Below are 16,209 nucleotides of genomic sequence, written 5' to 3' on the forward strand. Positions count from 1 at the left end.
GCCATAGTTCAGTCAAATGGTCCAAACAAACCAGCACAGAGATAACAAACAAAAGATGATTTTTGATGAGACCTAAGAGTGGGCAGCGAGGGCAGGATTCGCAGCAGGGAATGGCAAAGCAAGGCTTTATTCTGAAATTATGTGCCTATTATTAGCAGGATCTGTCACTTCAAATCCAGCTCTGAACTAAATTAATATGCAAAAGCAAAGCATTGCTTCTGTGATCTAGTAGTTTATATCTGCTACAGGAGGAAACTTCTATTCCTAAGAAAGATATCAAGGCTACAGATACAGAAATACCTCAAGTGTAATTTTCAATGTTTTATCTCATTGTACCAAACTAGCTTGAGCATCTGTTCTGGCTGAAGAGACAGAATCAACCAATAATATAAAAACATATCTTTGAAAACAGTTAATATTATGCGCAGGTATCATACTTGTCACGGCACTGTGACAACTAATTAATTAAATATACTGTTTCTCCACTCACTGACACAAACTTTACCGCCACTGCAGTCACCATATACCTCAAAGCATCACAGTCCAAATTAGGCCCTCCATCTCTTTCATTTATACCTGTATCTGTTCATGAACCTCCCTCTCTCCCTACCCTCAGGGGAGGAAACACAGCATGTGCAGATGGGTGAAGGGGCTGGTATACAGAGTACAGTGGCTGTATGAGGTCTTCAGCGTATGGGGTAAGGTTTCTTTCCCTTCTTTGCCTTTCTCCTATCATGTCTTTATTTGTGCTTTTTATGACTAGGATGGAATTTTCAGCTGTTACCCAATGCTTATATCATGAGATAAACCTCATGTGAAACATGTAGGGATAGGTGCACATACTTAAATCTCAAACGTGGGCAGATAATAGACCATTACTACATATTGTCATTCCCTATGTCATTTTTAGTACTGCTGTATATGACTCACTCTTATTCTTTTCAATTAAAAGTTAAGGATAATATATTTAGTAATAAGTATCATGTAGACTGTACTTCTCATTTTCAGATATATCGCATCATTATAGCCCTCTGAGGAGAAAAAAGCATAATCCATATCTCAAAAAACTTAAGCTGAGACCGAGAAATCAAGTAACTTGCATAATATTGCAAAAGAAGTCAATTTTAGGATTACACGTTATCAAAAAATGAGAGACAACCCGACATAAAACCTCTTCTTCAAAGCAGTGATATATTTAAAAGCCAAAAATATTCCTCAAGATAGGCAGAATTTTTCATTCAACTGAAGTTGTTCAGCTGAAATGTTAGCAGTTGGGACAGAGAGGTCATGAAAGACTTTCACTGATTTGATTGATTGACTTTCATTGATTTCTTTAATGGATTCCATATCAGGACTAAAGTGGCAACCATAGAGATGAAGCATCTTCAGCCTGCAAGAGAGAAAATAGGCCATTAATAAAAGAATAGTAAAGTGCCCAAGATGCTTTTTCAGAAATGATGAAGTATTGACAGCAAAAGAACAGAATGACAACAGAATAACCTTTTTAAAGGCTCTTGTCTGTATGATCAATTGAATAGCTGGAGAGACATCAGAATGATCAATAATGACTGCTGGGCCTAGTTTAGAGGCATTAGCAGTCATCCTTGCGCTGCTCTAACAAGAGTATTCCAATCCCAGAAATGGCAGGAAAAGACTATTTTAAAGACATGCTGTCAAGCTGCCTATTCTCAAAATCTGTAATGGGTTTGAATAACATAAGCAGCCAGCAATGAAAGTTTATGAACTTTACCCTTTACAAGAAGACTTTCATGATGATTTTCATAATATCTTGGGGTTTTTTTATTCCATCCTATTTTTTAAATGTTAGGAATCCTGATAAATACCAGTTGCTTGTCAGTGAACAAGATTTGGACTGGAAATTTGGCTAATGTCAGTATATTATACAATCTGAGTGAAATGAAAAAAGAAATCATTAAATCCTCAGTTCTACCTGCAGTTATGCAAGTATCACTTCCTCAGAAACACAGGGCGAATGAGAATTGAAAGATTCACAAGTATTCTCAGAAAATAGAGGCTTTTCTTCCCTTTTCTTTTCAATCCCAGCAGGATCAAAGAAATCAGAGCTGCTAGATCCATGCTGTCATATTTTCCTGTGATAAGGCTACTATTAGATTGCTGTAACAAGCAATAATTGCATTGCTCTGTGGAGAGAAAACCTGACCACTGATTAATTTCTTACTATTTCTTCCTCCATGGCCATAAAATAAATTAATCTAAACCAAAATTCTCTGAGTCCATTGAATAATAAAATTGAAAAGAAAAAGTTACTCTGTGCACATAGAAATAACATGACAATGGAAAAGTCATGTATTACATCAGATGATGCTCATTATTAAAAGACTGAATTACACTGTAGACTAAATATTCCTTGGTGCCTGGTCTGAGATGATGAAATCCATATGAATCAGGCTCCTAAGTTCCCTATAGAAGGCATGAAGAGAGTCACTGGTAGTGTTTTAATGGCCAGAGTAGTCTAAAGACATAAGCAAAATAAGATTTCTAGGTGAAGGTATCTTTTTTCAGCTTGTGTAGTTGGAAAACATACAAGCTATCAGACACACCAGCTTTCCTTGTGTGTGTGAAAATCTGCATACTTTTTCCTATTATAATAGTCTAAAAAAATTCATCTACTTACAAACCCTCTCTTGAAGAGCCAAACTTTGAAGAACTTTGCAGAACTGGGCATCTCAAAATGCAATTCCCCCGCCTGCACTCAAACTAATGATAAGAAATGCTGAAGACAGAGGATGGATGTGTCCTTTTAAGGACTGAGGACAACAATGTAAGGCCAAATGGACACACCTCCTTCCATTTAGGATTAGTTTTGACCTTTTTTCTGCAAATTGGTGCCAAAGCCCTTCTTTAAAAAATACAGCAAGGGCCAGGTTTTCTTTGTAAACAGAGAGGTTCTTACCTTCGTTTCTTGCTCAGCATATTAGAATACTTCCCCAGAAATAGGGAATCAAGTTTAATTCACTGCCATGCCTGAAGCAATTTGAACTTACCTTTCTCCTTCCTCAGTAAAGTATCCTAACAACAAAGCTATTTGAGACAGCAATGGAGCTGTGGAGAGTTCATCTGCTCAAAGCCACTGTTCAAAGTATATTCTGATCCTCCTAGAACTTATACAGTCTCCAGTGCAGAGATGAGGATTTCCAATGCAAGGTCTTTGAAGCAGATACCATTTTTTCAACATACATCTTTGTACATTTCATAACATAATAGATCCCTAAAACCTGACTTATGTCTCTAGATAAAACTTCAATGTAAACAGTAAAACTTCTGTAGTAGCCATCAATGCAGCTCTAAAGAATCACATAAATTAATGTTACCATTAACAAATGTTAACATATTGAAATTAACACAATAGCTGCATCTATACTAGCATAATATATTATACTATTATACCATTCAACTACATCAGGAATGTTCCTAGACACTAGAATGGAGTTGTCTATGCTAGTAAGTTATTAGACCATTTCTTGGCACAAATTTGGCCTGCTCTAAGTAACATTCTCTTAACAATTCCCAGGCAATTAGAATGGTTCAGAAACCGCGCCCCAAACTGAGTCTGCATGCAGTCAGACTGCACAGACATGTGCCATTCCATGTGGGTTGGTTTCAGTGCCCAGGAATATTCCCAGGCACATTCCTTTATTTACTAGTAGAGATGTAGTCTTACAATTCTCTAAACAGAGCTATGGTTGTTCTCACAAGACCACTGGGGTATTAATTAATTGTGAAAAAGAATTGTCAAGTGGCACATTCCTGGTAAAGAAATGCTGCATAATCTAGAAATATATAAACATATCTATCCCTAGGATAAAGAAAAAGAAGACTTTCTTCAAAATTCCCATTTCACAATAATGGTAAGCAGTGGTAAGTATTTCTAACTGTTCTATGGCATTTGTGTGGGTTCAGTAGCTGAACTTGAACCAGTCCATATAAATACAAGGCAATTCTCAGGTCCATCAAGAATTTTGCCACTAACTTCAGCAAGGTCAAATTTCTTTCCAGGCAGCCTAAGCAACAGGTAATAAATAGAGTACAGATCAAAGCCAAATAATAGAAAGGGGCATATGTGACAAATCATTGGACCAGCTGTTCTTCTAGACTTTATTTCAAAGTAATTAAATGCAAGATGAACCAGTTGTATTCACTTAATTTCTGTAACTTGACCAAAAGGATACTTTTCTTTTGTGCTAGCCCACTTTGGAGACTGCTAACCCTCTCCTGCAGGATACAATATTTCTGTTCTGCACTGCAACTTCAACTGTCTTTAATTCCATCTGAATAAGTGACATGCAGAACCCCACCAATGGTGTCTGCAGTAATGAAGCTGAAAGAAGACATGAGAAAACTTAATTTAAACTGACATAACCTGAAGAATCAGAATTTACTATCCAGTCTGAATCATGGAAACACTAAAACAAACTTAAATGTAACCATGCAAGTAAAATGATCAAAGTCAATAGGACAAGCTACCTACTTAAAGTTAAACATGGTTGCAAGTCTTGGTGGGAGTGAGGACATAGCCAACAGGACTTCTAAAATGAAATTGATTCCATGACATTTAAATAAACACAGAAACAGAAGCATAACATTATTTTGGATTTTTGAAAAAGATCTATTTGTTTTTTATACAATAATTGATTTTATGAAAATAAGAGCAATTACTATAATTCAAAACAAAGCATCTAAGAGCTTAGGGAAAATAACTGGCAATGAGTCCAAATATGGACTTATGGATTCCTAGGACCAGCTGCAATAAAAAAAAGTTTTGAAACGTGTAAGTACAGTTTATATCTTCTTCAAAGATAACTTCTTGTCTTTGGTGATCACGCCAAACATCACAGTAGTTTAGAATTGAGAACTTCCACCTTATTGTCTCCCAAAGGAGAGTAAGGGCACTGTGGGGAAGAAGGAAGGAAGGAGAAGGAAGGCCCACTCTACTACTACACATGGACAAGGAAAGAAGAATCAGCTTTCTCTCATACATGATGAAGGGATGGCACAGAAAGCTGGAACAAAGAGGAAAACAAACAGAAAGCTACAGTTTTCCAGTATTTGAGTCCTGGTCAAATACAATGCAGGTATGCCCCATCTTCTTTTCTAGACACGCTGTCATGTCAAAATCTAGCCCAGAGAAGCAAAATTATATGCCATCTGCATGAGAAGATCACTGCTAAGCATTTCTTTTTTTGAAATCCTTGAATGGTTAGAACAGCTATTCCTCTGTGATAAAATATAGGAAAAGCACTTTCCTTCTATACTTGTAATAACACAATTTTCTTTCATCCTTAATTAGATGTTAAACTAGGCAGCCTACCCTTACAAAACAAATTGATGTAATTATTTTAGGGTTAGAATATTTAGTCAATCTAACTCATTGATAAATGATGGAGCATAAATGGAAACACTTTTGGTCTGATATATCAAATGCAGAGAACATTGGAGTTAAAGTAGAAGGTACTCACAGCCATGAAAGTCCCTTAAAATTATCCCTATAATTTACTACATGCAGCACTAAGCTAAGTATAATTGCCAAAAGCACAAGTAGTCAACACAAATGCACTTGAAATTCACTTTTATCACAGCAGAAAAAAAAATATTAACTTCTGGATTAACTGAAAAGTTCACCTAAGTTATGTATGAATGGACAACAGCAAACAGAAATAAACTGGATATTATTAGAGCACTGAATTCTATTAAAGAAACATAAAAGGCAACGAAAAATACATGTTACTATAGCTACCTATGAAACCCAGTCCAGAATCTTAATACATTGCGATTCAGGATAGGAAATTGAAAATGTTCTGAAAAGCTCTTTTGCTCTTTTATCAATTCTGCTCTCTGTATTTTAATTAGCAGCTTCTTTAAGCATGGAACCATGATTAAAAAGAGAGTATCTTCATTATACCTACTGGTAACTATTCACTCAACATGAAGCTCTGAAACATGTGACGCACATCAACTCCATCAAAGGCAGTCTTCTTTTTAAATGTAAATAATTCTTATTAGAGATTCAATTTGTTACAATCGAAATACTAAGACAAGGAATAACAAGGAATAGAGCCATAATAAGTGTATGTCACTTCTCTTTTTCTCCATAAATCTATTAACAGATACAGAGTTGTTTTTTTACAACAGAAAAGTAGAAATCTAGAATTCAAGTATGAGATACATGTTTTCAGTTGTTAAAAGATCAAACTGCCTCTGTGGTACAAATAATTATATACACACAATTCTTTTTCTAGATTTGCTAAATCAGAATACAGTAGCAAGAAATTTAATCAAAAGCCATGTGAGAAAAAATACTCTCATTGTAATGACTCAAGGAACTAGCTGTGGACCAGTCTATGATGAAGTGATTGATAATGTAACTTTTTGTTTCAAGCAAATCACATCAGAAGAAGCTAAAAGTGCATAAACAATATTCTAAAGCTACTTTACCATGTAAGCAGTTATGAAATTGTGAATGGGAGAGGAGAAGCAGCAGCAGCAGAGGTTATCATAGTACTTTAGGGTCAGAAAGGGATTTAGACAGTAACTTACATAGCATTCTCTAAGGGAAAAACAATCTACGTGAAACTATTTTTATATAAGTGAAAAAAATCCCTTCAAAAAGCCATACTTGGAGAGTATTTTCCTATGGTTCAAGGTCAAACAGGAGATCTGTCATAGATACATAACTATTTAAATTTTCATTAATAACCTTGATGGAGTTGAGAATATTCTTATTAAACTTGTAGATGTTATCCAGCTGTGAACAGCTGCAAGCAAGTGAAATAGTAGGATCAGAATTCAAAAATACTTTGGCAAGTTGGGAAAAAAAAGGATACAAATTAGTGAAGACAAGTATAAGAGAGTACAGTAAGGCAGGTATGATTGACTGCAGAAATTAGTTGAGAAATAACTGGATAGACAGTAATTCTTCAGGAAAAAATCTAGGGGGTATGTGGATCATGAGGTGGGCATCAATCAGCAGTGTCATATGGCATTGCCAATAAAGCAAACATCATACTGCAATGCATATAGAGGAGCATAGCCTCAGAGACACCTGAAGTAAACTTCCACTCTATTCAGCTCTAATAAAGTCTCAATGGGAGAACTATGCCCAGTTTTTGCTATGTTGATCAGTTGGAGAGAATCCTGAAGAGAAAAACAAGAATAATCACAGCCTGGGAAACATGACCCTATACAAAAGGTTTGAAAAAAATAGGGTTGTTCAGGAGAAGAGTGAACAGAAATAGAACAATCTTCAATATAAAAGGCTACTGCAAGGATGTAGGGAACAACCTGTTGATCACTAGGAAAACATTTCTAACAGTAAGAAATATATTGCTTCTGGACAACAGAACATAACATAAGAAAGTAGGAGGGCTATAGCAGGACCACCTAGCCCAGTATCCTACCTCTGGCCAAACGCAAATGACCAGGAAAGAGTATAAGAACAGGTCACACACATATGACATTTCCCCTTATTACTCTTCCAGCCTGCAAGCATTTCCAGCCCTAATCTTACTGAGACTCTATCACTGAGGAGTTTAAAGAAGGGGTTAAAAGACATATCCCTAAAGAATAATCTAGGTAGGTATGATATTCTACTTGGGGCATAGGCCCCTTTGAGACCTATTTTCTCTGATTCCATGAAAAGGAAAAAGAAGAGAAAAGCATCAGCAACATGATGGGAAGATGTTTTTTTTTTTAAGCTGCTAAAGAATACCTGAAGTGGAAGAACATTACATCCAGCATTTCAAGATAGAGCCCTATCTCTAAGTGTCTCAGGAAGAAAAAGGGGGAAATACCAGTTGAGCTTAAAGGTTCCTCCAGCATGTAAGACCAAACCAAATCTGCCAAATTCCAGGTGTCAAAACCAGCAATTATATTCAGGATTTAAATTATAGTTAAACAGAGCTGTGTTGCACTCAAGTATCTATTCTAGAGTATGTCACAGAATTTGCTTACATACCTTCTCTTTAGAGAGTAAGCCAAAAATTAAACAGTGCTACTTATCTTAAGAGAGCACATAAACAAAGCCTTGTGCTAGCATGTTACAGTTCTCACATGCTAGTCATCTAGTGCATGTAACTCTCCTTGGTATTGCAGTCACCTGAATTCCTATATATATATAAAGAATATATATATATATAAAATAATCCTTTCACACACACACATGCTGGAGATGGTATTTGTCCTGATTACAAATGTTTCTTGTCAAGTATCAAACATATAAACAACAATTAACACTTTTTTTTCTTACAAATCCTTAAAATAACCATTAAGATTAAGATTCAAACCCAATTCTTAAAAAAAAAAATCCAAAACCCATTTCTGGTCCAAGAAAATTTACCAGATTTAACAAACTACAAACATTCTCTGAAACGCATCTACATAGGAGCCATTCATTTTCATTAATTTCTATGGAAGTCTGTGTGTGTAAGTGGCACGCATGTACACACACACACATATATATACATATACACATGCACATAAACACACAGAATGGGCTCAGAGGAGAGCAGAGAAATTGCAACTCAGAATGAGAAAACACATGCCTATATACTTTCTATACAACACTATCTTCATATGCACTGGAACTTGAACAAATGCTGTTCCAGTCACCACAGATATGCATAGACAATAAATACTGAATACATTCCATGAATATTGTGCCTGAATTAGAATGCAGATAATGCTCACATATCTGTCTATTTGAAATATCACATACAATTAGATAACAAAAAAATCAATACACACATAGAACATTGTTCTGAAAGACAATTTTTAAAGGAAAATGATCACATAAGTTACATGGATCATACCTTGGCTATTGTTTTCTGGTTTCATTTTCACTAAACCATTAAGATTTGGCATTTTGTTCAGGAACAAAATTATAAGCTGCCTGCTTTTTCAACAACTTTGTCACAATATTTCTTTGAAATGAAAATCTTAGCTAAAACACCATTATATAAAATCTCAGTTAAATACATAACAGTTTTAAAATGAAAAAACAAAATGCTTTTAGGCTTTCCAGAAAGAAAATATTTTGAATAGACAAACAGCCTATTTTCCTGTTAACATACATGTAAATCTCAGCAATAAGAAAAAAAAGTGCTATTTGCAATGCCTATGACCACCAGAAACGAAATGAACAATAGTCAATGCACGTGTAAAATGTGTGTTATGGATTCACATTTAAAGAAAAAAATCTACTGAATCAGAGATTGCTGTCTGCTCTGCCTGAATCCTTCAGGGAATCCAGGGACCAGCCAGAGTACATCCTTTCCTGTGAGCAAATGCTTGACAAGGACAAAAATTTTCTTCTGTAATGGTCAACATCCTTAATAAATTACTATCAGTTATTCCAGCCAAGAATAACAGTTTGTTTAAACTGTCAGTGGTATTTCTCTTCTTTTTTTAAAAAAAAGTTTATTAGCCTTTTCTTTTCTTTCCGGGATGAGATATTTATACCTTATCACAGCTACCACAAATAAAAGTCATAGAGATTTACAAATACTCTTTACAAATATAAAAGCCTTGCATATATGCTTATAAATGATTATTGACCATCTTTCCTACTCTCTATTCTCTGACACACATGTCTACTTATTAAATTAACTTTTCTATGAAGGATTACATATCTAGAGAAAAGTTCCAAAAGTACATTTGCTTATAATTTCTACATATAGTATCTGATCTGTGTCCTATGAAAAAGCATAAAACATACAGATGAATAATAAAACATTTTGATTCAACTCCACACATTATAAACTTAAGAGCATTTGATACATGAAGATTTTACCAAGACAATATATGGCAGACAGGGCTTTAATTTTGATTTTTAAATAGGAAATAAGTAAATGCACTACTAAATACAATCACAGCAATTACTATAAACTTAAAACCATAAGACATTTTAAAAATGTTTCTTATTCAGCTGTAAATCTTTATTAGTAGCATGGATATTTTTATCAGGGTTGTGCATGTAGGATTTTCTAATTGAGGAGAAATTAGGTCACATTGGGGAGAGAAGTTACTAGTTACCCATATAACAGCAAGATTGGAGTCCCCATGTTACCTTCAATGATGGTGTGAGGGGGCCCCAGCTGAGATTGGGCAGGCAGAAGGGAGCATAGGAGGAAGAAGACAACAAGAAAAGCTGACTCACTGATAATTTTTCATTCAAGGAGTGAGTTTGTATGTTTGGGTAACAGGAAGTCTAATTGCTAAGGCAGCCCCCACACATACCTGTGTAGTTTTGCTATTCTAATGGTTTATTCCAAACAAAGGTAATGAGCAAAATAAAACATTCAAATATATGTAAATCTGCATAGTAAGTATCATTCTCATCTTCATATTTGCACCACTGTGATATAATATTTGTCTTAACCAAGGATTTCTGGCATATGTTTTGCTTAGAGAAGGGAATGAAACAAACACTAACAATTACAGTGTGTGATTAGCATACATTTATTCTTTAGTGAAGCCCACTGTGTACTCTTTACACAGAAGGTTATACACATAGTCCATGTTTGAATGCTCATAATTAGTGATGAAAATTCTACAAAAGAAACAAAATTATACTATATTTCTTACAGAAAAAAAGATATGAAATGAAAGAGAATACTAGGTACTTTCATGTTTTCAGGATGATCTTTATAGACTTACTAAATGCTTTAAAATAAACATACTAGTAACACCATAAAGCATAACAGAAGTAATGTAAGTTGATAACTCAAAAATGTATAAACTCTATACTAATATATATCTATAATCTCTCAATCCTTCTGCTTACATTATATATAAGCAGCTTCAGTTTAAAAAGAAAAATTGTACAAAAAATTGTTAATGAAAAGGATTTTCACTAGACCATCAAGGTGATCTCTGTAGGAAAAAAAAAAATTCTTATACTAAGATGCTTCCCCCACCTTGTCCCCAGGCTTTTATATACACACACTGTTTTGAAAAGGAAAATATAATGATTCCAATAATATAAATAAATTATATAGAACTGAGGGTTACAGTTAATGTTCTATAAACAAGTTGCTTCATTAGTCCCTGTTCTAAATTCTCATCATAAATCTGAAACTGAAGACTTCATGATGTGCTCATTTCCTGAAGCTAGAAGGATACTAAATTGAGAGCTGCTGAGAATTTCACCTGAACAGGGCTTTATCTTACTTTCACTTCCTGCAGTACTTTATTATTTGTTCTTATTAACATTTTCCTTTGGCATTTTTCATTTCCTCTGATACTTTAAAATATATTTTTAGAAATCCATTTGTCCCACATGATACCTGATCCCAATTACTCTTTTTTGTCTCTTCCAAAACTTTTTATCCCCTTTTAGGAAGAACAAGGATAAAATCAGTTATTTTGTATTCTTTGCCTCTAATCCCAATTCTACTATTTATAAAGTTCTACTAGTTCTAAACATGAGAGGATTTCCCCTCTCTGTATACTGCATAACCTGTTCCATCAGTTTTGACATGTTGCAGAACATTAGGGTCACTCCCATCTTCAAAAATGTAAGATTGAGTGATTTAGGTTAGAGGTATGCATAATATTTAATGCAAGACCTACATGTCAGTACAGGAACAGGTGTTCCTTTGAAAGTGGTAAAAGAGAAGTCAGAGAAGAACTGTCAGGAACTGCAGTGAAAATCTAATTACAGGATATGGATCCTGGCTGGCTTGTTTATAACTAAATATTTTGTTGCACTTGGCAACCACCTGTTTTCACTCTGTCATGCAACAGTATTTAGACATATAGGAAATGGAACCAGAATTCAATAGTTAAGTACTCAGAATACATCTGCACTGCAGTCATTGCTCTGATCACAGCTTGTGAGCCATGCCTGAACTTTCATTAAACTTATTCTAGCTGCACAGCTGCAGCACCATGGAGCCTAGCTCAGGCCACCATAAACAGCCCCAGCCATTAAGTATATCCTTGCGTAGTATTTCTGTCTACTGTGATTCCAGTGCTTAGCCAAGCTAGTATAAAGCTAGTACAGATATGTCTACAAGATGTCTATACTACAAACTGTGGTGAAGAAAATCTCAGGATAACTGCAATTGAGCTATCCAGAATACCAGACTCACAGCAGCACAGAACTTACCACGTGCTGAATTCCCCACCAAGAACACAGAGTTGTGCTCTGCAAAGCTGGTCCCAGGACTGCTGTTGTCACATTTCAAGCTACTTGTAAGGACTTCTACACTTACCTGCCGAATTCAGCCCAGATATGTCCCTAATCAATTAACGTTTCCTTAGACTGTGAAATCCAGTTTGTGTATGGCAGCTACACAGATTGTCTTCACTAGCTATGAAAATCAGGTCACTTATTGAAGTGGTTCTTTAATTAACTAAATTTAGATGTCTAACCATGAAAACAAAAACTGACTAAAGATTATGTCAAAATTACTATAGAAGATGCTTTTGTTATTATGCAAGTTAGACAGATCTTATTATTGAAATGACATATTCCACCAATAACGGTGTTGCATACTTTTGAGACTATACTAAAGAATTTCTATTTGCATCTAGATGCATTTCTCTCTGCTTTTTGAAACAAAAACATCCTTCCTTCCCACCTGCCACAGAAGAAACATAAAACCATACACACAAACAAATCAGACTGAACCCTGAGAGAGGGTTTGGAGACTTAGATACTCCTGTAACATCAATTAGTATTCTACTGTGTTCCCTTTACATTAGCCAGGGATCTAGCCCATCATCTACAATTCCTACTGATTCAAGAGGAAATAGCTCCACAGTGTGAAGCAGAATTGTGACCTAAGTTTTGATATATAGTAATTTATGCTAGTTCATGGTATTGCATGATAACAAATAATGATAGATGAAGGGTCAGCAGTTGTTTGTCATATAAAGACATTTTTATGCCATTCTAAATAAAAGTTCAGACAGACGCTAAACTAACAGAAAGCATTTAAGCATCCTCAGAGCTTTGAAACCTACATGATTTATTTGCTGAAAAAAATCAGATAGGTGGGCAAGGTTCTTTGGGTTTCCACCATCCTAACACATATTCTTTGCATAGAATGTTGAAGATCTGCTTTGAAGACAGTGCAGCTGACTGCTATTACTTTCCTTTCCATTTACTTTCTAGTCTAATTTAGCTGAAAGAATGCACCATACAGCAAAATTCTTGAATTCTGAGAAAAGTAGTCTTCTTTGGAAAAAGCAGAAGTGGTATTAATTTTCATCAAATGATATTACTACAATACACGAATTATGTCATCCTTGTCAATAAATAGGTCATCAGCTGAATTCACAAGTAACCAATTAACACTGCTTCCAACTGATGAAAATTGTTTCAGAGTGCTCAACTTCTGGCAATTTAAACTGGAGAAGACTGACAATATCATGAAAATTTCCATAAATTTTTGGAAAAGGCAACTTTCAGGACCTAAGAATTTCCTCTAGGAAATATGAGATACTTTCCTCTCTACATATTGATAACTGCTTTAGATTTAACCAAATTTATAAAACACACACAACACCATCAAAAGTCTTTCAAAGCATCAGATCTTATAATGAAGGACACGCTGCGCTTGCATGTTAGTGGACTACCATGTGTAATCCATGTGTATCACCTTCCCCTACAGATCTTTTTTTCTCAGAAATTTTAGACAAATTGAAAAAGAATTTGGCCATTTATCCAGGATTTCCACATCCCTGGCAGCCTGATCAGAGCTACAGCTCTGTCCAGTTGCCAGACATCTAGAAATCTCAGACTTCTGCAAATACACAGATAGTACATGCAGTGAGTTAGCACATCTTGGATACACTGGACTTTTTGCACACATTAGTACTCAATCTGTACAGCTAACACAGGAGGTCCAAAACTTGTTGGACTTGCTGTCCATGTGCTGACCACTATGGAGTATATGCACACACACCTAGGATTTCTCAACTGAAATAGGAGAAACTTACAATCTCACCCTATTAATTAACATACCTGAGTGTATAAAATGTACTAGTTAGTGGCCATAAACTTAAAATAATAATTTTATGATGTGATATGTTTTGCACTTAGGGTAACACAGTTCTTATTAGCTTCATTCTGTACAAACAATACAGTAATTTTACAGCTACATTTGACAGAAGTGGAACCATTCACATGCTTAAACAACAACAACAGAATTTCCTTACAGGACTTTACTTAAAGAACATGTATATTAATAGGATCATTTGAGTACTACTCATCTTTTGAGTAGTTAGCAAGCATAGGACAACTCCACATTTACTGTTCCTCAAAAAAAAAAAAAGTAGCAAAACATTCTCCACAATCCTGGAAGACATGCAAAATGAAAGAAGCCCTGCCATGAAGAACTAATAATCTAAAAGATTAACACCAAAAAGACATACATGAATAAAATGTTCATACAGAGCAGAACATGAATCCAGACAAGACAGCTGTTTGGTTCATTTCAGAGTTTTAAAATGAACAGCTGTGGTCAGTTTGAACAGAAATAGGCTGTGTTTTCCCTTCAGCAGAAAGAATCAGTCTAAAGGAGGAGCATCATTATACCCCATGCTCCTGTATGGATCCCAAATATGAGAAAGAAGCACAAATGACTGATTTATATAACTGACAATTTATTTACAAGATATTTGCTTTTACTGGATACTTTTATTTGTTTATATGTTTGCTGGTAAAGGATTTGTTCACTTTACTTGGCTGGTACCTAGGACAGACTACCTATTTGGGTATATTACATATATAAAGCATCTAAAGTCATATCACAGAATCACAGAATGGTTTAGGTTGGAAGGGACCTCTGGAGATCATCTAGTCCAACCTCCCTGCTCAAGCAGGGCCCTCTAGAGCATATTGCCCAGGATCACATCCAGACGGGTTTTAAATATCTCCAGGGAAGGAGATTCCACTACCTCTCTGGGCAACCTGTTCCAATGCTCTGTCACCCTCACAGGAAAGAAGTTTTTCCTCAGGTTCAGAGGGACCTTCCTGTGCTTCAGTTTGTGCCCATTGCCTCTTGTCCTGTCCCTGGGCACCACTGAGAAGAGTCTGGCCCCATCCTCTGGACACCCTCCCTTCAGATACTTGTACCCATTGATCAGATCCCCTCTCAGTCTTCTCTTCTCCAGGCTGAACAGGCCCAGCTCCCTCAGCCTTTCTTCATAGGAGAGATGCTACAGTCCCCTCATCATCTTTGTAGCCCTCCACTGGACTCTCTCCAGTAGCGCCATGTCTCTCTTGTACTGGGGAGCCCAGCACTGGACACAGGACTCCAGGTGAGACCTCCCCAGGGCTGAGTAGAGGGGCAGGATCACCTCCCTCGACCGGCTGGCAACACTCTGCCTAATGCACCCCAGGATACCCTTGGCCTTCTTGGCCACAAGGGCACACTGCTGGCTCATGGTCAACTTGTTGTCCACCAGGACTCCCAGGTCCTTTTCTGCAGAGCTGCTTTCCAGCAGGTCAGCCCCCAGCCTGTCCTGGTGCCTGGGGTTATTCCTCCCCAGGTGCAGGACCCTGCACTTGCCTTGGTTGAACTTCAGGAGGTTCCTCTCCGCCCAGCTCTCCAGCCTGTCCAGGTCCCTCTGAATGGCAGCACAGCCCTCCGGTGTGTCAGCCCTTCCCCCCAGTTTAGTATCATCAGCAAACTTGCTGAGGGGGCACTCTGTCCCTTCATCCAGGTCACTGATGAATACATTGAACAAGACTGGACCCAGGACTGACCCCTGGGGGACACCACTAGCTACAGGCCTCCAACTTGACTCTGCGCCACTGACCACAACCCTCTGAGCTCTGCCATCCAGCCAGGTCTCAATCCACCTCACTGTCCACTCATCCAACCCACACTTCCTGAGCTTGCCTAGGAGGATGTGATGGGAGACAGTGTCAAAAGCCTTGCTGAAGTCCAGGGAGACAACATCCACTGCTCTGCCCTCATCTCCCCAGCCAGTCCTTCCATCACAGAAGGCTATCAGATTGGTCAAGCATGATTTCCCCTTGGTGAATCCATGCTGACTACTCCTGATCCCCTTCTTGTCCTCCAGATGCTTAGTGAGGACCTCGAGGAGGAGCTGTTCCATCACCTTCCCGGGGATGGAGGTGAGGCTGACAGGCCTGTAGTTCTCTGGCTCCTCCTTCTTGCCCTTTTTGAAGGCTGGAGTGACCTTGGCTTTCTCCCA

This window comes from Struthio camelus, chromosome W (assembly GCF_040807025.1).
Source record: "Struthio camelus isolate bStrCam1 chromosome W, bStrCam1.hap1, whole genome shotgun sequence".
NCBI classification, from domain to species: Eukaryota; Metazoa; Chordata; class Aves; order Struthioniformes; family Struthionidae; genus Struthio; species Struthio camelus.